The sequence below is a fragment of the Heteronotia binoei genome, chromosome 5, assembly GCF_032191835.1.
Source record: "Heteronotia binoei isolate CCM8104 ecotype False Entrance Well chromosome 5, APGP_CSIRO_Hbin_v1, whole genome shotgun sequence".
Taxonomy (NCBI): Eukaryota; Metazoa; Chordata; class Lepidosauria; order Squamata; family Gekkonidae; genus Heteronotia; species Heteronotia binoei.
This window is the reverse complement of record NC_083227.1, coordinates 109,405,794-109,430,809: the sequence shown is the minus strand read 5'-3', so window position 1 is coordinate 109,430,809 and position 25,016 is coordinate 109,405,794. Positions and strand designations below refer to the sequence as shown.

At 44.0% G+C, this 25,016-nt stretch overlaps 1 protein-coding gene across 7 annotated transcripts in view; it reads left to right on the top strand.

Moving 5' to 3' along the window:
• BSN (bassoon presynaptic cytomatrix protein) overlaps window positions 1-25,016 on the top strand; it is a 383,958-nt gene that overhangs the window by 70,003 nt on the left and 288,939 nt on the right. The gene's annotated exons all lie outside the window — the stretch shown is intronic.

Sequence of the window (25,016 nt, the reverse complement as noted above, 5' to 3'; positions counted from 1 at the left end):
ACGGTAGCTCTCCAGATGTTTTTGCCTACAACTTCCATCAGCCTCAGCCAGCATGGCCAATGGCTGGGGCTGATGGGAGTTGTAGGCAAAAAACATCTGGCCACCCCTGCTGTATGCTATGTGTGTGTGTATACACACACACCAGAAACAGCTACCATACCAGCTTTAACGCTGAGCAAAATCTAGATTATTCAGGAATATCTAATGTTCTTATCAGAACAGTACAGACACTGCCTACATCTGTCATGGTTCAGGCCCTCATCTTGTAGTCAGCAGCAGAGCTCTTCCAATTTAATAGCTACTACCAGGCAGCAAGGCTGAATCACTGCTCTAGTAAAGCAGAAGGTTTTGTCACTGCATGCAATTCAAAGTTGTAAAAAAAAAAAAAATCAACGTTTATAAGACATTAGACATGTCATCCAAAGGAGGCCTTTTAAAAGATGAGGTAGCTGCAATAGGCAGTTTATGGTCCCATTTTGCAGGCTTCTTTGCATATTTTTATATACATGCTGGAAAAATAGTGTTCTTGACATTTGGTTTGCCCCCATGATGAAGTAATAACCACTGCAGTGTTGCTGGCCTGTAATTGTTGGATATGTAACATTAAGAAGCTCTGCAGTAGACTGAAAATGGTTGCACTTCTGCCTATGCATACCCCTGTGAGGCAGCTGACATATTCAGGGGTTTTTTCCTAGAAAAAGCCCAGCAGGAACTCATTTGTATATTAGACCACACACCCCGATAGGGCTTTTGTTGTAGAGAAAGCCCAGCAGGAACTCATTTGCATATTGGGCCACACCTTAACACCAAGCCAACCAGAACTGCATTCCTGTGCGTTCCTGCTAAAAAAAACCCCTTGTAAATCCTTAGACATTACTTTCTCACACTTGTGTATCCCAAATGTATGTGTTTCTGGTTTGTGTGGGTGTATGTGTGTGAAGTCTAAAGAATGGTTGTACCAAAGGGTCTTTTGAACCTGATACACACATCAAGAAGGTAGATCTGTTTCACTTTTCTGGAACATATATTGGGATAATATATACTCTTGCATTATATAATTTATGTTTTATTTCATACCAGGACAAATTCTGTTTATATAAAAATAACATAAGATTCAGCTCTTACAAGTATGGGAAAATTTGTCTATATCTGTAACTGTTTTATTTAAATAATAACTTGGACATTTATGTCAATTATAGAATTTGCCAAGGATGTTTATACTTAGTAGCATCATTACTACTATCAGTGAGAGTAACCAGTAACACTGGGAACAAACTTGTGATCATAAGATAGTGACAGTAATGACTGAACCAGCCAGTTTGGTGTAGTGGTTAAGTGTGCGGACTCTTATCTGGGAGAACCGGGTTTGATTCCCCACTCCTCCACTTGCACCTGCTGGAATGGCCTTGGATCAGCCATAGCTCTGGCAGAAGTTGTCCTTGAAAGGGCAGCTGCTGTGAGAGCCCTCTCCAGCCCCACCCACCTCACAGGGTGTTTGTTGTGGGGGAGGAAGGTAAAGGAGATTGTGAGCTGCTCTGAGACTCTTCGGAGTGGAGGGCGGGATATAAATCCAATATCTTCTTCTTCTTCTTGAACCTCAAGTTAACGCCCACTATTTATTTAACGTTTTTCTTAGCTCTCACTAGTACAAAATGTGACAGGAAAAAAAAGTAACAAAATAACTACAAGGAACAGGTGCTCTGGCATTGTAGGCTCATGAAATAAATACAGAATTATCCTGCATATTATAGAAGAGTTCCAATATAGTAATTTAAAATTACTATAGTAAAATATAGGAATTTGATATAGTACCACCAGCCCTTTGCAGAAGATCTGGTATATGCTGATGATGACACTGCAGCATGGCAAAGATTGGTGTGATATGGCACTTAAAAAATTCTATAGGTACAGTGATTCCATCTCAATGTATCATTTATTACCTGCTGGTAGTGGCACATCTTATCAACTGTTGAATGTCCTAAACAAGTGATCAGCACAAAGTTGTCAGTTCTAGCCATCTGGCTGTGACTGTGCACCTGGTTCCTGATCCAGCACTCACAATCACTAATGCTGGATGCAGCAATTCAGCTCCAGGAATCAACAAAACACAACTTATTTGCATGTATTATTCCCTGTCCAGAAATAGATATGGTTTTGGAAGTCCACTTTCTTATGTGTATTGCCTCTGCAGGACTCAGTTGAAAATTTATGGTTATAGTTGTCTAGATATTAATTTGAGTTCCTAAAATATATATAACATGTGTCCTGGAGCCTTCAGCTTTGATTTATGTTATAAAAGCCAAGGCATTTTCTGTTTGTACTTTAGGGAAACTGCTGCAATTTAGGAAAGGGAACAAAATTCTATATTATTATTGTTCTGGTGTTTCAGAATTTCAAAACAGTTTCACAGAAAGAAAATCCATTGTCAACTGTGTCACTGCAGATTTAAAAAAATACCATTTATTGCAAAACTGTTCATAGAATTTACTAGTGTATAATCCCAGCAGTTTTCTGTTTGTATATTAATCAACTGAATGTCTGATCACTGTAGTTATTACTGTAGTTTGTTTGTTTCTCAGTATCCACGCACAGTGGTTTCACCTACACTTCACCCTCAAGCAGATTTACTTCCTAATTCTTTGAACTGGAAATATCAGGGTTTGAAGTATACCTGCAAAACATGTACTTCTGCCTCAATATAGGGCTCATTGATGTCTCTTTTGAAGTATGCTGTACTGTGGCAGATGGTCTTCCCAATCCTCTGTGTGTGTTATATGCCATCTAGTTGTTTCCAATTTATGGTGACCCTATGAATTAATAACCTTCAAAAAGTCCTGTAATTAACAGCCTTCCTTTATTGAGTCCATCTCAAATTGGGTATTCCTCTTTTTCTACAGTTTTCAACTGTTCCTATTATTATTGTCTTTTTCTATGAGTCTTATCTTAGCCTCAGTTTAGCCATTTCAGCTTCTAGGGAAGAATTTCAGGCTTGATTTGCTTTAGAAGCCATTTAGTTGTCTTTTTAGTGGTCCATCTGTAAAAAAATCTTTCAACATCACATTTCAAATGAATCAATATTCTTCTTGCCAGCTTTCTTAATTGTCGAACTTTCACTCCCATATACCATAATGGGGAATATGGTAGTATGAGTAATCTCTATCTTGGTCACCTTACACTTAAAGATCTTTTCTAGTTTCTTTATGGCTGCCCTTCCCAGTTTCAATCTCCTGTTTTTTGGTTGCAGTTTCCATTTTGGTTGATGGTGGAGCCAAAGAGTAGAAAGTCTTCAACAATTTCAGTTTTTTCATTGTTGACCATAAAGTAGTATAATTCCTCAGTAGTCATTACTCTTGTCTTCTTGATATTCAGCTGTAATCCTGCTTTGGCACTTTCTGCTTTAACCTTCACCAGTAGTTGTTTCAAGTCTTCACTATTTTCTGCCAGCAATGTGGTATCATCTGCATATCTTAGACTGCTAATGTTCCTTCTAGCAGTTTTCATTCCACATCATATCCAGCTTTCCTTATGATATGTTCTGCATATAATTGAAGAGATAGGGATCTGGCCGAATTGGCACATTAACGGCCAGTCTCAAATTTACCCTTTTTGGGTAAAATTATTGAGAGGGCAGTAGCGCTATAGTTACAGAGTTTTCTGGAGGATGCTTCTGTCCTAGATTCCCACCAGTCTGGCTTCCGTCAAGGCCATGGGACAGAGACAGTTTTGGTCACCCTGGTGGATGACCTCCAGCGGCATCTGGATTGAGGTGGTTCAGCATTACTGTTGTTGTTAGACTTATTGGCTGCGTTCAATATGGTTGACCATCGGTTGCTGACCCACCGTCTTGCTGACACAAGGATCCAGGGTTGGCCTTACAGTGGCTCTCCTCTTTCCTTTGCAGTCGGGGACAAAGGATATCAATTGGGGGAGAATCGTCTTGGAGACACACGCTTAACTGTGGTGTGCCTCAGGGGTGGTTCTATCCCTGATGCTGTTTAACATCTACATGCGACCCCTTGCCCAGATTGCCTGGAGGTATGGGCTGGGTGGCCACCAGTATTCTGATGATACCCAGCTCTATCTACTGATGGATGGCTGATCTGATGATGTCCCAGAAAACTTAGACCAGACATTGCAAGCTGTGGCTGAATGGCTTAAACTGAGCCAACTGAAGCTGAATCCAATGAAGACAGAGGTCCTTTGCCTGAGCCGCGGCGGTCTGGGCAGGGGAATTCTCCTACCAGCTTTTGACGGTGTGCTACTGACAATGGCACACAAGGTCAGAAGCTTTGGGGTGCTACTGGAGTCCCCCTTGACAATGGAGGCCCAAATAGCAGCAACTGCGAAATCCGCCTTTTTCCATCTTGGGCGGGTGAAACAGTTGGCTCCTTTCCTTGACCCTAGCAACCTGGCAACTGTGATCCATGCAGTGGTCACCTCAAGATTGGACTACTGTAATGCCCTCTACATGGGGCTGCCCTTGTCATGAACCCAGAAATTACAGCTAGTGCAGAACACGGCGACCAGGCTGTTATTGGGGCTGCCCAGGTGGGAGCACATACATCTGGCGCTGCAAGAACTGCACTGGCTGCCACTAGTATACCGGATTTGCTAGAAGGTGCTGGTCATTATGTTTAAAGCCCTTTATGGCCGAGGACCTGCTTATCTGAGGGACCCTCTGTTCCCACATGTTCCCCAGAGGGTACTAAGATTGGGAACTCAACATCTTTTAGTGATCCTTGGACTGAGAGAGGCGAGATTGATGGCTACCAGGGATTGCGCCTTCTCAGTGAAACCAGCTGCCGGAAGAGGTTAGAGCCTTATGGAACCTTTCCCAGTTCTACAAGGCTTGTAAGACCACACTCTTCCGGCTTGCTTTCACCAGACTTTGAGACTTATAACAGCAGGAGGAATCCAAGAAATACTGATGTCATCGAACCTGAATAACACCAGAATGTTAGTAGCACCAACTGTTTTAAATTGTTTTAAATTTTAATTGATTTTATTATTATGATGCACTAATTTGTTAGTCTCTTATTGTTATTATGACTATTGTTATAAGCCGCCCTGAGCCTGCTTTGGCGGGGGTGGAGTATAAATTTTATAAACCTCTTCAGAAGGTTCCACAGCAAGGGAGAGCAGGTTCTGAATGCCTCCGAGCGCACACACCACCCACCCAGCACCCCTGCTCAGTCTTCCCAAGTCTCTGCTTCTGGTGGAAGCACAGACCTGGGAAGGCTGAGTGGGGGTGGCACATGCACTCTCAGAGATGATTGGAGACTGCCCTTCTTAGGACATTGGAGTGCCTCTGAGAGCACATGCGCCAATCATCCGCAGCCCTTCTGAGTCTTTTCGGACTTAGAAGGCTTAGTGGGAGCTGCAGCAGAGCTGCACATGCACAGTGCATTCTGAGAGTGCTTGTGCTGCTTACCAGCAGCCCAAAACCTACCCACCCCTCCCCTGCCATGCTGCCTCCATGCGTGCCCTCCCTGTGGGCAGGGGGTGGTGGCAGGGCAGGCGGGAGCAGGCACAGGTGGAGGCTGGCCTGGGGCACCAGAGACCTCAGTGCCGGCCCTGTCCAAGATCAGAAATGGACTCTGCAGAAAACATACCATTTAGATACGTATTTCAAATATGCCTAATAGGGAGATAGTATACATCCTTGTCTGACATCTTTCCCAGTTAGAAACTATTCTGTTTCAGGGCCAGTATATTCTGGTAGGCCAGGTAGGCAGCCACCTAGAGCATCATCTGCCCATACAGGCACTCAGAGGCTGCCCTCCCTTAATGCAAAAGGCTTCTGCAGCCTCTGAGAGAACAAGTACTGCTCTCCTGCAGCCCCCACAGCCCTGAGAAGGCAGAGTGGGGGCTGTGGTGAGCCATGCGTGCACAGTGTGCTCTTGGAGGTGCTCAGAGACTGCCCTTCCTCTGAGAATGCATGCACTGCTCTGAGCATCTCTCCGAGAATGCATACACTGCTCACCCACAGCCTCTGCTCAGCCTTCTTGGGTCTGCCAAAGAAGGCTGAGTGGGGGCTGTGGGTGAGCACTGTGTGCACAGTGCACTCTCAGAGGTGCTTGGAGACTACCCTAAGAAAGAAGAAGATATTGGATTTATACTCTGTCCTTCACTCTGAATCTCAGAGTCTCAGAGCAGTTTACAATTTTTAACTTCCTCCCCCACAACAGAAACCCTGTGAGGTGGGTGGGGCTGAGAGAGCTCTTAGGGCAGCTACCTTTTCAAGGACAGCTCTGCAAGAGCTATGGCTGACCCAAGGCCATTCCAGCAGCTGCAGGTGGAGGAGTGGGGAATCAAACCTGGTTCTCCCAGTTAAGAGTCTGCACACTTAACCACTATACCAAACTGGCTCTCCAAGAGAACACATTGCACTCACCTGCAGCCCCTGCACAGCCTTCTTGGACAGTATTGAGAAGACTGAGCAGGGGCTGTGGGTAAGCGGTGCATGCGCAGTGTGCTCTTGGAGGCGCTTAGAGACTGCTCTTCTTTGGGCGCCTCAAAGAGTGCACTGCACGTGTACCACTCGCCCGCAGCCCAGAGCCTGCCCTCCCTTGCTACACTGCTGCATCTCCCCTCCCCATGGGCAGGGAGTGGTGGAGCAGGCACAGGCAGAGGCAGTGGGGCAGGCAGGGGGGACAGTCTGGAATGCCAGAAGCCCTAGCGCTGATCCTGTTCTGTCATATTCTGTCCTAACATATGCTCTTGTCCAGAGCACAGGTTGTGCATTAAAACAGGCAGATGTTTTGGCATACCCATTTCTTTTAAACCAATTCCTGTTACATGAAAGTTTTGGATAAACTTTTTGAAAGCCTGAGCAATCCTTTATGGGCTTCCCCTGCCCGAAGTTATGCCCCTCTTTTTGCTTTCCTTTTATTGTTCTTCTCTGTGTGTAGCTTCTGTCCCTGTTTTATGCCTATGGACTTCAGAAAAAAAAAGCTATGCAGAGCTGACAAGCCAGATAAGTATTTCCTGTGTTTTCTAGGTTTGAGCTGTTTGCCGAACTGGTTTTCATTTGTTTAAATGCACAGAACTTATTATAACAGCAAAGCTTGTGAAGCTGCCCTCAAAAGCATGTGTATTGTCCCTGTTTGTCACCTAGGCAACCACAAAAGGAAAGAGGTCAGACTACTTCAGAGAGGTGTTAGATAAAAATCCGTTGCTGGAATTATAAATTCAAATGCTAAACTGTGTTATTAAACTGAAATTTTTGTAGATTCATGGGTATGGTATCCTTCGCACCTTCCCAAGTCATGCCTCATTGACTATCTCTAATCTCTGAGCTTTTTCCTATTAAAGGGCAGAACTCAGGACTCCTGGAAATTTTGGTTCTTTCTCTTCCTTCTGACTTTTTCCAACACTCCAGTTTGACTCTTTCAACACTCCAGACTCTGATTCAGAAAGAAGGGCAGGGTATAAATCTACAGTCTTCTTCTTCTTCTCCATCTTGATACCTTCTTAAAAGATGCCTGTGGCTAAAATTGCTCCAAGTTGAAGTAGCCAGCCAAGGGAACATTTGTTCATTTCTTTATCAGACTAATTGATATGTCTTAGGGTGCAATCTGAAGGAGGCATAAATCCCACTGGACAACATGAGACTTACTTCTTTATTTTATTTTATTTTTGTTTATTTTATCAGATTTATATCCCGCCCTCCCCTAACAGCAGGATATAAATATAAATAAATGCCTTTACTTCTGAAAAGACTTCTTTAGAATTAATGTGTAAATACCTTCCATTTTTTCCATCCTCTGTTTACCAAGATTTTGAAATACCTTCTTTCCCTTTGTGTTGTGACTGTCATGTAATTCTGATTACCTCTAACTAAAACCATTTTTCTTTGATTCCGTGTCTTGAATTTAGCACTCAGAACCTACCCATGCTTAAACATCTTGTGCTTCTAATACCTTAGCTTTTATAAGAGAAGTTGAGATGCTCTCATTGACTAGAAGAGTCAGAGTGCTGGAAGATTATTACTAGCTTTGGTGATTTAAAAAGGTCTTTTAAGGGTAGCAGATGAAGATAAGAAGTTAAGGCATTAATGTCATTTCTCTCCTCCCTCTGGCCCTGGGTTTACCTAAGAAATGTAAGGGCAAATGTGATGTACAAATAAACTCTGAGGCTTTGGAGATTGGCTGGAGTGACCTTAACAGTCCTCAAGATTTATGTTCTGCTACCTAGTGAATGAGTAAATAATGGCACATGGTGCTTGGGCAACTTTCTGCTGTTTGTAATTCAGCTGTATCTGAACAGATTAATGTTGTTATCAGCAGGTTCTTCTCCTGCCCAGACCTAAATTCAGTTAAGAGTTACAAGAAGTGGCTATATTTTTTTATGTAACCTATATAGAGAGGATTGTTCCTTGTTCTCTGAGCCCTTTATTGCTTTTGCATTGGCCTTTCTTACTGAATGGAATCTTACCAGGACACCTGAGAAAAGCAGACTGGCTTTTTAAATTGATGGAAATATTATAGACTCTAAATGTATAGATTTATAGATTCTAAATCTATAAAATATTTTAGACACTAGATATATCTCTAAATCTACTTCACTGACTGTTTCCAAGATTAATGAGTTTGAGTTTTAAAAAAGTTGCATATAGACATGGAATAACAAGAACCAACACCTACAGATGGGATAATAAAGGGCCAAGTTTGTTTAGCTTACATTTCTTAAAAGGGGATCTGCACCGCACTTAGACCATGCATTCCATGCTGCAGAGCTATGGATTTCCCTGTTTGTTTACCCATATCATTCTCCCTAAAATGGATTAGTATTATGTGGGGTGTGGGAGAGGCATTGACTTTGACTTTTTCTTCTGGCATCAGAGATTACTGATCAGCAGATGTTCTCCTGGAGCTTTCTTAAGTAGTATCCCTGGTGGTAAAATCCACAGGTTTCCCAGGGCTTGCTACTCTTCCTTTCCTTAACCTCGTCTTCTGTTTTTCATTGCACTGTATCCTGCATCCCTGTAACCAGCTTCAGATTCTTGGCCCTGAGTCTATTGCTCAGATGCTAAAATCATGTGTAAAACCCTCCACCGAAAGGTGGGAGTAGGTAGTTGCCAGACGCATTATCTTTGGGGCCTTTCAGAGAAATGTTTCCTGTTTTGCTGCCGATCCCTCTCCCCACTTGGCCCTACCTGTCAGCTTGAGGAACCTTCCCCTATGATGTGAGCTGCAGGCCACTGCAGATCAAACATTTGTGCTTGAACCAGCAAGGGTGCTTGTTACAGTAGTCATGGGCCCTAAAGTCCCAACAAAGTAGGCAGAGTTGAATTACCTGGCACTGCTGTCCATAGTGTGCACCTTTGGCCCAGAAAGTGGATTATGAGGTGACCACTATCAGATCTTTCCTTTTCAGGGCTCTGCCTGGTATCATGCATTACATCCACAATGCTCACTGTAGTATATCCCTGGTAAGCAATGGGTTGCAGGCCACACAGACCCTAAAATTCTGTCTCTATTGGAACCAAGCACAACTTATAAATTTATTATATGTATGACCAACAATATCAAGATACTGGATCAGTGTGGAAGGCTTCCATGATTGCTCTCATACCACCACTCACATAAAAGTGAGGTACCTCGCATTCCAGTTGGTACAGCTACAGTCAGTTTTCTTCCTTTTATTTGGTTTCATATTCCTTCCCTTGTAGAACCAATTTGGTGTAGTGGTTAAGTGCGTGGACTCTTACCTGGGAGAACCAGGCTTGATTGCCCACTCCTCCACTTGCAGCTGCTGGAATGGCCTTGGATTAGCCATCGCTCTCGCAAGAGTTGTCCTTGAAAGGGCAGCTTCTGGGAGAACTCTCTCAGCCCCACCTACCTCACAGGGTGTCTGTTGTGGGGGAAGAAGATAAAGGAGATTGTAAGCCGCTTTGAGACTCTGATCCAGAGGGGAAGGTGGGGTATAAATTTGCAGTCTTCTTCTCCTTTTCTCTAGCTCCCCCCACCATTCAGGAGTGACAAAAGGGCAACATATTCCACTTTTAATATCTTTTCATCTGTGATAAGGGATAGGCAACCACCCGAGAGGAGGCCCACCATGCCATATGCTGGTGCAGCACTGACCCCAGTTCCCTGGTTGGAACCCTTGGCAGTCACTGCCTGTCCCACTCGAATTATGTAGTTTCAAGCCATGCCTTACCTCTGCTACTTCTTGCCATCCTTTATCTCCCTCACTGGTGGCCAAAGATGGGGTAGGACAGTCACACCCCCTATGTGGCCTTCCTTCTCCTCCCCCCTCTTGACACCACATGTGAGGTGGGTAGCATCAGACTAGACTGGCAACCCTTCTCCTACTGAAGCAAACCCCGCCCCTTCCCCTACACATCACCAAGGGTGGGGTGGCAGGATACCATTTTGGTGTTTTAAGAGCTTTTCTGTTCTACTCAGAAATCTGTTGCTCCTCATAGTCCCTTATTTATAACATCAGTAGTGCAGTAGTATTTGCTTTCTGCATTGCCTTTTGCTTCTGCTTCTGCATGCAGTGTCTGAAACAGAACCCTTTTGCTTCTTCATGTGGATTTATTATATTTTTGTCCCAACCTTCTAGCAGGAAGCAACATGGTTAGTACAACTTTTATCACACCAGCACTGTGTGGTTGGTTAGACTCAAAGGTAAGGACTGGTACACAATCACAGAACAAGCTACATGGCTAAGAAAGGATTTGAACATAGGTCTTTTTGTCATGCCTGGCCTGGATAGCCCAGGCTAGCCTGATCTCATCAGATCTCAGAAGCTGAGCAGGGTTGGCCCTGGCTAGTATTTGGATGGGAGGCCTCCATGGAATTCCAGGGTGGCTACACAGAGGCAGGGAATGACTAACCACATCTGATGTTTCTTGGCTTGAACACTCTATGGCAGGGGTGGCCAACGGTAGCTCTCCATATGTTTTTTGCCTACAACTTCCATCAGCCCCAGCCAGCATGGCCAATGGCTGGGGCTGATGGGGGTTGTAGGCAAAAAACATCTGGAGAGCTACCGTTGGCCACTCCTGCTCTATGGGGTTCACCAGGGGTGATAACAGACAGGCAGTTTAAGCTGCCCTGGGGACAGGAGGCAGGTGGACCAAAAAAGCTCACCCACACATGCACATCTGCCTCCTGTCCTCGTCCTGACCGCAGCCCACTCGGGACCTGATCAAAGCTGCCTTGGAAGGGCGCTGCTTACAAAGTGGTGCCTAAATTCTGAGGTGGCTTTGAGGTGCTCCCCAGTCGTCTGGATGGCTAGGGAGCATCTAGGGAGCGGCCAGGAGTCACACAAGCACTCCAGACGCTCCTCCTGGGTGCACGCAGCCCATCCCTGTTCCGGGGAGAGGGCTGCATGCCATCTTGAGGCTCCCAACTGCTCCGTTTCCAGCCAACTCTCTTTGGGGTGGCTTCATGCCACCCCAAGCCAACCGTATGTTGTCGGCCGATAAATCAGTTGTGCTTTGTCAGTACCTCCCACCACCATCTTGTCATACACCCTGTCAGCTACTCCATCAGCTCTACCACAGTGGCTTCTCTGTGAAGTTCCCATAGCTGCTGCAAATGCAGAGGAATATTCAGTGGTGATGGAGTGTCCACATGTAGGGATGTCAGGTCTGACTCAAAAAATATCTGGGGACTTTGGAAGTGGAGCCAAGGAACTTTGGGGGTGGAGCCAGGAGCAAGGGTGTGACAAGCATGATTGAACTCCAAAGAGAGTTCTGGCTATCACATTTGAAGGGACTGCACACCTTTTAAATGCTTTCCCTCAACTGGAAATAATGGAGGATAGAGGCACCTTTTTGGGGGGCTCATAGAATTGGATCCCCTGGCTCATTCTTTTTGAAACTTGGGGGTTGTTTTGAGGAGAGAATTTCATGCCTCTGTCTCAAAAAACAGCCCCCAGAGCCCCAAATTGATTCTCCATTATACCCTATGCGGACTGATCTCCATAGGATATAATGGAGTGCCCAGCAGACATTCCCCCCCTCCACTTTCTGATCATCCTGAATCAGAGGGAGGGCCTCCAAACTGGGGAATCCCCTCTCCCTTGCTGGGGATTGGCAACCCTATGGCAGTTTCCTCACACTTTCCTTGCCTTGGGCCCCATGACCATTATTCCCTCCCCACCACAACCAGAGGGGCTTTTTTTTTTTTTTGCTTAAAAAGTGGTTGCAAGATTGCTGTAGCATTGTAGTGTTCCTACAGTCTATTACAACAAAGTACTAATTTCTCCAAATTTCTAGGTTTCATTTTTTTAAAAATGTAGAACTTCTTCTATTTTCATTGCAGAGACAGTTCTGCAGTTTTCCCCCTGAATATCATTAACTTGAACTTGTTGTGCAGGGCAGGTACATGCAAGAAAAAGAACTGATTTGCTTTAAAATGTATCTACAGGCAGACTACTACCAAAGCTTTTTCCTAAGCTAAATGATAGTAGTCATTCTAGTAAAGTCCGTGAATGATTAAGCAATTAATGGTCTTTGAATGATTTCACACACCACTTAAAGTACCTTTGATCCTCCATTCCACTCCTAGTGTGCATGTACAGATATAAATGATCAGATTTTCAGATCAGTTGTGGGTTTCCCCAAACCTGTTTTAGTTCACTTTCTTGAAAGATCAGTGGGCTTTTCTGTACACTTGACTTACTCCTGATTTTCTTGGGAGTTGATCCGCAAGCATTAGAACCAGTTTGGGCATAGCTGTTCTGCATGTCTGCCCTCCCTGTGTATTTTCACAGTTGTGGAGTCAGTTTGTTTTTTCTGTATGTGCAATAATGAGTACTTTCAAGGTAGCATGCTGTCATCATCAGTGGTGTCATTGGTGACATCACAGCACCTCCCTTTTTTAAAAAAGGAACTAAAATATTGATGTATTGCTAGAGCATTATAGCAATTGGAGATTGTTATTAAAGAGAGAATTAGTAGGCACATTAATGAACAAAAATTATTGAGGAAGACTCAGCATGGGTTCTGTAAGGGGCGATCTTGTCTCATTAACATGTTCTTTGAGGGGGTGAACAAACATTTGGACAAAGGGGATCCAATAGATGCTGTTTATCTTGACTTCCAGAAAGCTTTTGATAAAGTTCCTCATCAAAGGCTCCTAAGTAAGCTTAAGAGTCATGGAGTAAAAGGACAAGTCCTCTTGTGGATCAAAAACTGGCTAATTAATAGGAAACAGAGAGTGAGTATAAATGGGCAATTTTCTCAGTGGAGGGTGGTAAGTAGTGGGGTGCCGCAGGGCTCAGTACTAGATCCAATGCTTTTAAACTTGTTCATTAATGATTTGGAATTGAGAGTAAGCCGTTTGCAGATGACACTAAATTGTTCAGGGTGGTGAGAAGAACCAGAGAGGATTGTGAGGCACTCCAAAGGGATCTGTTGAGGTTGGGTGAGTGGGCATCAACATGGCAAATGAAGTTCAACATGGCCAAGTGCAAAGTAATGCACATTGGGACCAAAAGTCCTAACTATAAATACAAGTTGGATAGGGTGTGAACTGGAGGAGACTGACCAAGAGAGAGATCTTGGGGTCATGGTAGATAACTCACTGAAAATGTTGAGACAGTGTGTGACTGTGATAAAAAAGGCCAGTGCTATACTGGGAATTATTAGGAAGGGAATTGAAAACAAATCAGCCAGTATCATAATGCCCCTGTGTAAATTGATGGCGTGGCCTCATTTGGAATACTGTGTACAATTCTGGTCACTGCACCTCAAAAAAGATATTATAGCATTGGAAAAAGCACAGAAAAGGGCAACTAGAATGATTAAAGGGTTGGAACCCTTCCCCTATGAAGAAATGTTAAAACACTTGGGGCTCTTTAGCTTGGAGAAACGTCGACTGAGGAGTGACATGATAGAACTTTACAAGATTTTGCCCAGGATAGAGAAGGTAGAGAAAGACCTACTTTTCTCCCTTTCTCACAATACAAGAACTCGTGAACATTAAATGACATTGCTGAGCAGTCAGGTTAGAACGGATAAAAGGAAGTACTTATTCACCCAAAGCATGATTAACATGTGGAATTCACTGCCACAGGAGTGGCGGCTACAGGCATAGCCAGCTTCAAGAGGGGATTGGATAAAAATATGGAGTGGAGGTCCATCAGTGGCTATTAGCCACAGTGTATTGTTGGAACTCTGCCTGGTGCAAGTGATGCTCTGTATTCTTGGTGCTTGGGAGGGGCAACAGTGTGAGGACTTCTAGTGTCCTGGCCCCACTGATGGACCTCCTGATGGCACCTGGGTTTTTTTGGCTACTGTGTGACAGAGTGTTGGACTGGATGGGTCATTGGCCTGATCCAACATGGCTTCTCTTATGTTCAATAGGATCAGGAGGTTGTCTGAATTCCCAGCTTTCATTTTTTTTAAAGTAAGTCTCTAGATCCCTTACTCGCAGAGATATGCCTTTTTTCTTATATCCTTATAAAGGAAAGTGCTAGAGACTTACTTTTTTTAAAAAAAGGAAGCTGGGAATTCAGAGGCTCTCCTAATCCTATTGTTATAGTGCTTCACCAATATACTGATATTTTAGTGCTGTTTTTTAAAGAATTAAATCATTTCTCTTCAGGGATGGGGGGAAGAGAGGGAGTGGTTTCACCACAACAGTCCAGACTCCAGTCATCAAACCGAGGGCTGGATGTGGGTGGGAGTAGGCAGGGCAAAGAAAACCAACAGAAACTTAATGCATTAGGAAAAAGCTAATTCAAAATCAGCTTTCAGAAAAACATTTGAATAAAAGTAGTCTCAAAAGAACTGGGGGTGGGGGAACAAAAAATTCAAAGTGAAAACTAAAGGCACAAAAATATGTACAGAAATCAGAATATAGACCAAAACTGTATGGGGCCACAAAAAATGATGAAAAGCCTGTACTAAAAGTAAGAACGGAGAAAATTGTGGGCAGGAAGATATGGATTTCTGCCCCGTTTCTCTGTCCCCCATTCCCTACCAAGTCCAGTGGCGTGGGCTTTTCCCCTATCACTAGGCTATCAGTTATTTTTTTAAAAATGCAGAAAGTCTGCCAGTAGCAGCAAGAATGGTGAGCACACTGGGCAATCTGGGAAATCATGAAGATTTTTTTAAAAAAATATTTATTTGGTCTTTATTTAAATCAATTTTAGTAAGAAAATCTTCATGTAGAGGCTCTGTTCTGCTGCAATGAGAGGAAGGGAAACGGAATAGCCATTGTGCAGAAGCAGCCTTATTGGAAAAACTAACTTCTGAACAGTAGGTCTCTGCTTTAAATGAAGTAGAGGAGAGATCCTGAGAGATTACATATTTTAAATAGCATATATGATTTCAGCTTCAATAGCTTAACTCAGTTGGCCTCCAACAGGATTATTCTGATGTATGCAGCTTACTGTGGTGATTAGTGAGAAGGTGGATGGTCCATGATAGCTCTATCTCATTAAATCTTGGAAACTAAGCAGAGTCTGCTCTGGTTAGTATTTGGATACAAGACCACCAAGGAAACCCTGGGTTTCTATGCAGAGGTAGGCAAATCACCTCTGAACATCTTTTGCATCGAAAACCCTTCAGTGTGTTGCCATAAGTTGGGTGTGAGTGTTTGAATGCCCAAATGCATGTTGTTTTCAGTAAGGAGCTGTAAAATCCAGAGTTTATGTCCCAGAAGGTCATTTGCTGGTAAACTTAGAAATAGTGGCACTTCGGGTTGCCAGACCCCCTGATTTTTGTATGGGAGGTACAAGGGGAAAGAGTCCCCTACTGACAAGCCCCACTTCCCTAACACCAATCAGCTGGCCAGTGGTGGTGGAACTTATCTCCCAGAAGAGGGAGCTCCCTCTTATGTGCAGCAATGTGTTTATGTCACTGCCCACATGAAGAAGAATTGCAGATTTATACCCCACCCTTCTCTCTGAATCAAAGACTCAGAGCAGCTTACAGTCTCCTATAACTTCCTTCCCCCCACAACAGACACCCCGTGAGGTGGGTGGGGCTGAGAGGGCACTTACAGAAGCTGCCCTTTCAAGGACAACCTCTGCCAGAGCTATGGCTAACCCAAGGCCATTCCAGCAGGTGCAAGTGGAGGAGTGGGGAATCAAACCCGGTCCTCCCAGATAAGAGTCCACACACTTAACCACTACACCAAACTGGCTCTCGGATGATCCAGAAGTAACATCATCACACCTAGGACATTGGACCGATGATCTAGTATTTGGACAAAAACTCTATAGTAGAAGCCAAATTTACCATAGGTATTTTGCCCAAATACCAGAGTGCACCCTCATGTCCCAGTTTTGATGACATCACTTCCAGGTCATGTGAGCAGTGACACTGTAGACATGTTGCTGTAAGTCAGATGGACCTCCCTGCTGCTCCCTGTGAGGCTCTGCTTCCCCATTGGTTGCCAGGAGAGACTTGGCAACCCTAGCGGCACTGTTTATAAAAGGATGCCTTGAGAGTTCTTGCATATAGTGGGATTTGCAGAGGCATAGGTGTATAAGGTTAAGAGCCCCGTGGCGCAGAATGGTAAAGCTGCAGTACTGCAATCAGAGCCCTCTGCTCACAACCTGAGTTCGATCCCAGCGGAAGCTGGTTCAGGTAGCTGGCTCCAGATTGACTCAGCCTTCCACCCTTCTGAGGTCGGTAAAATGAGTACCCAGTTTACTGGGGGGAAAGTGTAGATGACTGGGGAAAGCAATGGCAAGCCACCCCATAAGAAAACGTGAAAGCAACATCACCCCAGAGTCAAAAACGGCTGGTGCATGCACAGGGGACTACCTTTTTAGGTGTATAAGGTGCTCAAGGACTATATTATTTTGTATGATGGTTTTGAGAATGGCATGTTTTGACATAATCAAATGTAGGGTTGTTTTCACAGAGTGGTCTGTTTTCTAGTATAATATCTATTGTGAGTGGCATTAGTTCTGTACCCTCTAGTAAAGCTTCCCCTTCTACCTCCCATACAAAAATCTACCTTCTTTATGTGTTTCTTCTGCTTCAGGCTTAAGGTACCAGTGAATGAAAACAATTCTGAGTACCAGTGATACTTGTTGCCTTCAGGCCACCCAGCTCTCATGTTCCTATTTTAATTCTTCAAAAGACAAGAATGACTTCTCAAGGCCCTGGGGCCTCTTGTTTATTTGCATATATATCACTGGCTCTTTCCATTCAGCACGGAAAAACAAACCTTAAACGTTGTTGTCTTGATTTAAAAGAGTAATGCCTAACAACCTACTATTAGTTACTAACTAATTTGGTTAATATTATCATTAGTTTTACAAAAGGAAATAAACCTTTTATTTCTACAAAAGGCAAGAAACCTATAACGATGGATAAAACTCCTACATTTTGGTTTCAAAGGCTAAATCCTGTGGAAAGTTTTGTGTTTCTTGCTTACAAAGCAGGGAAGAAAGAACTGTGTGTGTGCCCACACTCTTAGACCTTTTGGTCTTTTCTTGTAGCTAGGGAACAAAGAACATCTAAACTGGGTCTAGCAAGGCATCAAATCACACAAGAATTATTTCTTAATGAACTGGAAGGATTGTCCCTTTGCCTTGAGCTGGGTTATTGGAGGAATGTTTTGCCAGTTACAAATAACAGTTCAGTGCATTGATTGGAAGACCTGCCCTCAGATAACAGAAGTGGCTTGGTGTGTATGAAAACTGTTCATTAGTGGTATTTTTCTGGAACATTATTTTTCTTTAACCCCTTTAAGTCTGATTTCTGCCCATTAGTGAGAGAGGGAGTAAGTTCTGCTTTTAGTGCTGGAAAATGAGAGAGAAGACCTCACAAGACTATAAATTAAGGTTAGTAGGAATTATTTTCTGTGGGTACATTAGCATTTTTAAAAGAGTGGTTTCCTTTGTGGGATGAGCCTGGAGATATTTACATATAAGTAGCATGGTCTCAGTTAGGGAGTGCAGAGTACATGGGGATGGCTTTAAAATCCATAATCTCAATTGTTTTAAAGGCTGGTTTATATTGCAGCCTTAAAACATGCTTTTGAGAGCAAACCCCATTGAACTCAGGTGCATTTACTTCTGAATAAACATGCATAGGATCATGCTGTTAGAGATATGCAAGTGAAATCTGCTTTTAATTAATTTTAGGTATCCAATTCAGAAATCTGTTATTATCAAAGGAACATCTCTGAAAGTGAAAGAATTTCATGAGGGAGGGGGAGAGGAGATACAGGTTTTCATAAAACCCCACAACGTTCTCACTGGCAAATTACAAATTGTGCACAATTGCCTGTAACATAGCCTGATGGCTGCCTTTTCTGAAGAAAAGCAGGTTTGGGAAGAGCCCATTTTGAGTGAAGAAGGTTTTGGATGGGGAAAGGAGTACGGATCTGTTTCTCCAGCTGTTTTTCTGCACTCTTGCAGTTCTAAATTCATGCCAAAACACAGTTGTCAGGTAGAGCAGTGAGGGTTGTTTGTACAGATGGGTAACAGACTAGATTCCTGACAGTACTTTGAGTCAGAACATCTAGTTCAGTCTCCCCCGGTGCTGCTGTCTCAGTACAGGCTTTGTAGCTTTCTAGCTAAGTAAACCAATTACTAGCTGCTGTGTCAGTGTGATTGGAAGCATCTCTGATAAGTGCGCTATTTCAAAGATTGGTATACAGCGGGGCCACCAATTGCATGGCAGACGCTTATGGCACACAGATGTGGCTGTGTATTGTAAATCACGGAGAACTTTCCTTTCTTCTTTTGCATATATCTAGCAGATGCTGTCTTGACAGTAGAGAGGTAAAAGATCTTTCCAACTCTGCGTTCTCTTTCTTGCCCATTCCCTTTGCAATGCTGTACAGTTATTTTGTAACATTGTGAAAAGAGCCACTGGATATTCCAGAAACTAGGAGTAAGATATACACACCATGTATCGTTCACTCAAATTTATGACTGTGCTTTATTCTGATCCACACCTCTTGTCCATCTGTTTTACACATCTAGCATAATACTGCAGGGGTGTCAAACATCTGGCCCAGTGACCGAATCAGGCCCATGGAGGGCTTCTATCAGGCCCCCCGAGTAACTGGCTGTCATCTGCTTCCTTCTCCCTCTCTCTTGCTTCTTTCTACATAACAGCTTGCTTTCTGAGGCTTGCTCAATTAACAAGAGTTACAGAACAAAGCCTCTATTTTGTCCATTGGCTGAGGCTCCTCCCTTGAGGAGGAAAGGGGGAGGCAGAGCTTGCTTTGGAAGGCTCTCTCAATTGCACAGAAGAGCTACTGAGCCAAGCCTTTCTTCCTTCTATTGGCCGAGGCTCCTCCTCCTTCTGATCCCCTGGGGAAGGAAGGAAAGAGCCAGAGCTCTTTTTAAAAAAATCTTTGTTTGTCTGTGTCCTTTATAAAGTTTATATCTCTCCTACCTAATCTTAAATAGGTACACATATGACCTGGCCCAACAAGGCCTGGCCCGACAATGTCTCATTTATGTCAGATCTGGCCCTCATAACAAATGAGTTCGACACCCCTGCAATACTGTCTTATTTATTTATTTAGTTAGTTTTTTAGCCCGCCCTTCCCATAGGACAGACTCAAGGTGGGTTACATCATAAAAAAATCAATAGTAAAAACAATAAAAGACCAATTTAAAATATATAAAATCTAAAACCACAGAGTGATAATAGAGACTAAAATGGCAGGTTCTGCCTCACAGACATGGCCTATTGTCCAGGTCCAGCAGATCTTATAGCACTGGGATGGAATGAAGGAGGGAGACCAGTAACAAGTGACATCCACTGCCTCAACTGAAAGCCTAGCGAAAGGCTTGGAGCAGATCCTGCAGGGCCTTGATCTCCAGGGGAGCTAATTGCACCAGGCAGGAGCCAGGGCTGAAAAGGCCCTGGCCCTTGTTGAGAACAGATGGACGTCTCTAGGGCCAGGTTTTACCAAAAGTTTTTGGGTCACTGATTGTAAAGACTTACAGGGCTCATACAGGGAGAGGCGGTCCTGAAGGTATGCTGGCCCCTGGCCATTTAGGGCTTTAAATACCAACACCTTGAACTGAATCTGGTACTCAATAGGTAGCCAGTGCAGTTCACACAGCACAGGATGGATCCGTGCCCGTATAGGTGACAATGTCAACATCCATGCAGCAGCATTCTGCACCAACTGGAGTTTCCAGAGGAGGGTCAAGGGCAGCCCCATGTAACAATAATCTAGCCTGGAAGACACCATTGCATGGGTCACTGTGGCCAAATCAAGGGGGACGAGATATGAGACCAACTGTCTGACCCAAACTCTTCACCCTCAACATGGCCATCAATAAAGCCCCATCAAAGGGTGGGAGCCTGATTTCTGATCCCAGCCCCCTGTAACCTAGGCACAGGACCTCCATCTTTCAGCCGGCTCTGTTGCAACCAACCAGCCATGGCTTGCAATGCCTTACTCAGTTCCTCCGGGGCCAAGTCTGGGTAGCCATCCATCAGCAAATAGAGCTGGGTGTTATCTGCATATTGATGACACCCCAGCCCATACCTCCGGATAATCTGGGCAAGGGAGCGCATGTAGATGTTGAATAACGTTGGGGAAAGAATTGCTCCCTGAGGCACACAAAATTGTTATTGGTGCTGCTGGGATAGTTCACCCCCAAGTGCCACCCTCTGTTCCTGACCTTGGAGAAAGGAGATCAGCCATTGTAGAGCTTGCCCCTGTTTTCCTGCATTGGCAAGGCGGTGGCCAACACTTCATGGTTGTATCGAACGCTGCTGACAGTTCAAGAAGGATCAACAGCGCCGAACCCGCCTCAATCCAGATGCCTCCGGAGATCATCTGCCAAGGCGACCAACACCATCTCCGTCCCATGGGCAGGGCAGAAGCTGGACTGGAAGGGATCCAGGACATCAGTGTCCTCCAAGAAAGCCTGAAGCTGTGTTGCCACCGCCCTCTCCATTACCTTGCCCAGGAATGGCAAGTTTGAAACTGGGCAGTAGTTTGCTAGGACCGTAGAGTCCAAATATGGTTTCTTCAGGAGATGACAGACCACTGCCTCCTTCAAGGCCACTGGGAATGCTCCTGTTGAAAGGGACAACAAGCAATAACTGTCCAGAATATCAGGCATCGGGCTTTCTCAAAACTGTTGCCTAAACACTTAATTAGAGGCACTTGGGGATGTGGGAACTTCTACATTCAAAACATGTGCTTTACCACTGGAATAAATATTGTGGATCTTTGCTGTGTTCCCCCCAGGGCCAGCCCTGGACCCTTTGGCACCTTAGGCAAGGCTAACTATTTGTGCCCCCCCCCCCCTTCTTTGGAGTAACTGTGGCCAGATCTTGCCATTCTGTCCTCTGGGCCCATAGGATAGAATAGCGAGATCAGGCTGCCACTGCAGCATGACCCAAGAGAAGGGGATGAAAGTTTTAAATGCTTTTTGTAGCATCGAACCCAGTGGCAGCCCAATCCCTCCATTCTATCCTATGAGCCCATAAGATACAATTTATTTATTATTATTATTTGCATTTATACCCCGCCCTTTCCAGTTGGGCTCAGGGTAGCTAACAACAAGCAAAACAACAAATAAAACAGTAAACAACAATGTTGAATTATTACAATAAAATTATTACAAAGTCTTTACAATAAAGCATTATAAAGCTGCAGTATTGCAGTCTGAGCTCCCTGCTCATGACCTCAGTTCGATCCCCGGTGGGTTCAGGTAGCCGGCTCCAGGTTGACTCAGCCTTACATCCTTCCGAGGTGGGTAAAATGAGTACCCAACTTGCTGGGGAGAAAGTATAGATGACTGGGGAAGGCAATGGCAAACCATCCTGAAAAAATCTGCCGTGAAAATGTTGTGAAAGCAACGTCACCCCAGAGTCGGAAACGATTGGTGATTGCACAGGGGGACTACCTTTTACCTTTTGTTTAAATATATATATATATTTATATATATATATAACAATATATATTGTTATTATATTATATATATATATATATATATATATATATATATATATATATATATATATATATATATATATATAGATTAAGATATAATTTGTGGTTCCAGGATGGTGTTAATAGCGCTAGTCTTTAAAATTCTTGATGTTTAAGCGCTTTATCCGTCTGGTTTGGAAGAAAATTTTTTTGCTGTGGGATGATGGATACTAAGTGCTGCTGTCAGATGTTAAAATGCCTCCAGTTAGACATTAAAAGCCTGTGGCAAGTCCCGCAGGACCCTGTCCTCTTCAGGGAGAGCATTCCAGAGGGCAGGCGCAGCCACTGAGAAAGCTCTTTCCCTTGTGGTGGACAGGCGAGCATCCTTTGGCCCAGGGATCTTTAAAAGATTTTGGGAACTTGATCATAGTGCTCTCTGGGGCTTGTTTGGGGAAAGGCGGTCCCAGAGGTAGACAGGTCCCAGGCCATAAAGGGTTTTGAAGGTCATGGCCAGCACCTTGAACTGGGCTCGGAACATCACAGGAAACCAGTGCAGCATCTCCAGCGCAGGTTGGATGTGCACCCGTAAAGGCAGCTTCAGTACCAACCTGGCTGCAGCATTCTGCACCAGTTGCAGCTTCCAGGTCTGAGTCAAGGGCAGCCCCATGTAGAGGGCATTGCAGTAGTCTATTCTCGAGGTGACAGTTGCATGAATTACTGTGGCCAAGTCGTAGCGCTCTAGGTATGGAGCTAACTGCCTTATCTGCCTAAGATGGTAAAATGCAGATTTGGCAGTGGCTGCAACCTGAGCCTCCATAGATAATGAAGGCTTCCTTCTATCCTTTGGGCCCATAGGATAGAATGGACTCCATTCTGCCTTTTGGACTCATAGGAAAGGGAAGATTCCATTCTATCCTATGGTGTGTGGGGGAGATCCTTTCCCTGCTTTTGCACCCCCAGGGAGAAAAGCAGGGAGAAAGCTTTACTGACCATACCTCTTGGAGGGGGAACTTGGAGAGGTGGCCACACTGGGTGGTGGCATGATGTCTCCGGGCCATGTGGAGTGCCCAATTTGACTCCCCCAGAAGGCCAGTGCCCTATGCAATCACCTAGTTTGCCCAGTGGCAGGGCTGGCCCTGGTTCCCACCCCCCAGGTCCTTTCTGATTCTGGGAAAGTTTATTCCAAGGATCCTCGGGCCAACATGAACGAGGAGCTGCATGGATCAGGGGAGACATTGAGGATGCGGACAGGGTAAAATTGCCTTCAATGGAAATTGCACTTGGAGCCATATTATCCCCAGTGGAGGTCTTGCACTGATCATTTCTTGGGATTGCTGGTTGGAGGAAACAGCAAAGATTTGTGACTGCCAGTGCCTTGCTCTAACAGACTGCTGGATCCAGCCCGATTTTTTTGTACAGTATTGTAATATGTAACTGAAATTTAAAATAAATGAAGATCAGGAGTTAGATCTCTGTTCTTGAGAATATGTATCCTACACTTATTGCTGAATAGGCATAGTCAGAGAACAGTCCATGGCAAGTGAAACAAAGTGGCAGTCTTTTTGCTTCTGGCTTTCTCTTACATCTGCTACCTTTGTGGACCATTTGCTTTTGTTTTCTTGGTGGAGATGCAAAGGGGGTGCAATTGACCACATTTTTTTGAGGAGCTGCTTGCAACCTTTCAGAGCTATGGAAAGTAGAAACTAAAATGATTGGATTCAATTATTATTTCCATGTCATTAGGTCTTTGTTTTAAAAACTGGAGTGCACATTGCTCAATGCCATGTACAGGCTTGGAACCCATTGTACTGAAATCATATCCAGTTGCACAGGCAGTCCTATCCGTATGCCTTATGCCTCTGCCTCAGCATTTTAACAGTTCCAGAATTTCCAGGACCCAAATGTGTTTCATTGTTTTCCTCTAACCCTTTAGTCTTCATTTGCTGTGGTTTGTTCACACAGTTTTTTATGGACAATTCACATGACATCAAGACAAAGAGAGGTATCCCATTCTGTTGCATTCTAGTATTTTCTTTGTTGTGTTCTTCCTTTTTTCAGATTTGATGTTTGGTAGTTTTTAAAACTTAAAACATGCAAGGTTATCCCAAATTGTGCTAGATCAAGTTGGGTAGTCATGTTAGTCTGTCTGTAGCAGTAAAAAAGAGCAAGAGTCCAGTAGGACCTTAAGGACTAACAAAATTAGCCCCAAATTGTGCTAGCATAGTCATAAATAATTTTAAAAGTATTTTTGTGTTACTTCAAATTAAAAAAAAATACTTAAGCCTCCCACCCTACCATGGGATCAAAAACTAATAACTATTGACTCACGAATACCATGAGGTAACAGGCCATCTTTGAGATAAGAGAAAGCAGTTATAGTCTCAGAAAAAGAAGAACACATGAAGCTGCCTTGTACTGAATCAGACCATTGATCCCATCATGGCCAATACTGGCAGACTGACAACTGCTCTTCAGGGTCTCAGGCACAGAAGTCTTCCATATCATCAACTGCTTAGTCCTTTTAACTGAAAATGCTAGGGACTAAACTTGGGCCTTCTGCATGCCAAGCAGATGTTCTACCACTGAGCCACAGCCTCTCCTCTGCAACAAAAGGGAAACTGCTGGGAGATGCAGGGTCTTTGATGAAAGAGACTTACTTCTGAGCAGATTTATAATAGGATTTGCTGGCACAGATAGATTTATTTATGGAATAAAGTTCCTTCTTAAGGGCTTTGTGGAACCCCTGTTTCTATTCAGCTTGTGTCTGAATGAAGAAAAGGATTAACTAAACAAAGATTATAGTGGGGAACCTACTGGAATATTTGGTTAATATGTAAGAGTTTGCCCAATCATAGAAGCGTGACACTGAGTGCAGTAAATTAATCTCCCAAGAAATATATTGCAAAAAAGGCAAACTTAGATTTATTCAGGTAGATCCAGTTCACATTCAGATTGCAGTCAAAAGAAGAGAAAGAAGCCTAATCTAAAGAGTACTTTTCCTACCACAAATGGCCAGCTTGTCTAGCATTATGCGTGCAGGAGTATGAGGGCATTCTATCTACAGGAGAGACCTGCAGAGATATTTCTCTCCATGGAAGGTAATGTAATAAGGTTGCCAAGACCCACTCAGGAAATATCTGGGGATTTTGTGGGTGGAGTCAGGAGATTTGGGGG